Below are 2484 nucleotides of genomic sequence, written 5' to 3'. Positions count from 1 at the left end.
TGCATTAGAACTGGGTTCAATCCCCAGTATGATATGCACAAAAAATGTTAGATTCTTGTGTGTGGTGAATGTCAATGGGATAGGATATCTTGTATATGATGATTTTGGAAATACATACAGAATATCAGAAACTGAACTCTACTTCAATTATGATATGTACTCACTATAGACTGTATATTATTATTATAAGCTTAAATTCCACACAAGGAATTGTGCAAGTAAGAGATATGGAGTTCAAGTTTGATGAAGAATTATTTTGTGTTGACATTTATTTTTATACACAGAGAGACAGCTGTACATGTAAATATGAACATATGAGAGCTAACTAACCAGACAGACATAAAGATAAAAATAAGGAACTGGGCATGATACTCTTAGATGTTCCTATGAAGACTTCACAGATTGACACAGAATACTCTTCTTGAAATATGCCTCCACATTTTTCTTGGATTTCTTAACGTTCCTATCCATATCCTTTATAGCCTCTACCTAAGTGCACCTGGTACACTTTTGGGAATAGAGATTCTGGACAGTCCTAGAGAGAAGGAGTTGATTGTGTCAGTTGCTGACTAAAGGAGCTTGGTTCCAATTTCAGCCTGTCATTCTGCCTCACTTTTGCACCTGATTGTTCCTCAACCTCACCTCTCCCTATCCCACACCTTTGTGAATGAGCTTGTCCATAGGAATGCATTCTGAGTTCCTCTCTGTCTGCCCATGGTCTTGGGGCAACCCTGAGGGTCCACACTGTGGAGAGCATCCCTCTAAGATTATTGGAAAAGAGAAAGAAAATCAGAGACATGATTTTTTTGCATTTTATTGTATTACAATAATACAAATGGCATTTGTCCTCATGAATATTATAGTCTTAACTGGTACCTACTATTACCATTTTAAATATGAGTAACATTTATTGTGTCAGTACATCTTATGAGTGAGACTATTTGCACAATGAGTCAGTTGTAATGGATCTATCCCCTTTTGATCTGGACATTTTGCTATATTACATGTAGCAAGCTTCCTGGTAGGTAACTCTGATTATGTTATTAAGTTTTCTGTAGTAGAAATGAGTGAAAGTGGTATATCCAGAAAGGCTACATATTCCTCTATCTCCCAATGTCTTTTTTTAGCTGATGGGATGTCAGTAAGCCAGGATCTCCCTGAAAGCTGCGCATTAACAATGACAAGATTTCCTTCAGTCCCAGCCCATAAATTATCTCAAGGAGGACACTTGCCCTATTGACTTGATGTATTCCCTGAATTGTTACTAAAGCAACAAGTATATTAATCAGTATTCATTATTATAGTCTGGTAAACTCTAATGAAGTTGGGTTTACCAACTTCAAAATCTAATGACTCTGAGGAGCAAATAATCTCATCTTGTATACAGTAAGTGGACAATGACATTAACTGTTGATATTTATCTTCCACTAGCATATTTCAGTGTTTTCTATGTGAATAAGAGTAAGTATGTGCTGTGGATACCTTATAGTTTACATTCAAGAGCATCTTTGAGTATGTGCTAATTTTATTTGAGGTGAAGACAATATCATATGCCCCTCTCCAAAAGGACCATCAAAAATGCACAAGTTCCAATCTTTGATAGAAATATTAAGATTATTTTCAGAAATGTGAGCCATTATCTGTAATGTTGGGTGGGCTTCATTCTGTCCCCCTCCCACCTCTTCAACAATGGGCCAATCTCACAGGAGTTAATTTTTGCTGTCTCCATGGAAACCACAACTGCTAATTTCCCATTTTTCCATAAGAGGCCAAATCTTATCTCCTTAATTCAGCTACCATGATTAGGTGGTTGTTTTCATTTCACAAAGGAGCCCTACATTTACATCTTCAGAATCTTAAGCAAAAAGTTAGGTTTTACACATGTGTAAATAAATTCTTACTTGATGCTTACATTCATCTCTATACAGTTTTAAAAATTTTCAGCCTTTGTATCAATGTTTCTATGAACCACACTTTCCTTTCTTCTTCTCAGTACCTTGCACTACTTGCTAGGAAAATGCTCTACCACTTGAGCCATGCTCCAAGTAAAACACAGTTTCTTCTTCATTAAAAGGAAAAATTACTATTAGAAGGTTTATAACAGCACAATTTCCTTCCTCGTGCCCTTAAGGAAGAAGTCAAATGAAAGGAGATACTTTAAAAAAATTTTAAAGAAAAATTACTCTAGTCTAACCATACACTATGTCTCTGATAGAGTATTCTACAATATCTATACATAGATAACCTGGGCACTAAGTTACAGAGCTAAGGGCCAGACTATCTGGCCCTCAGGTTGAACAGTATAGACACATTTGTCTCTATCCCTTCGTCCTTTAATAATTTCTCCTCTCCTGTAAATCTTTCTCTCTTCTTCTCCTCCACCACAAACTAGAAATCTTCCCTATGCCTAAAGGACATGCAGGCACATACCTCTTGACTTCTTTGCTCTTTGTAGGGTTTGAGTAAAGGACCTCTTTTCTAGAT

This window comes from Castor canadensis, unplaced genomic scaffold (assembly GCF_047511655.1).
Source record: "Castor canadensis unplaced genomic scaffold, mCasCan1.hap1v2 HAP1_SCAFFOLD_104, whole genome shotgun sequence".
NCBI classification, from domain to species: Eukaryota; Metazoa; Chordata; class Mammalia; order Rodentia; family Castoridae; genus Castor; species Castor canadensis.
Note: the sequence above shows the minus strand (reverse complement) of the source record.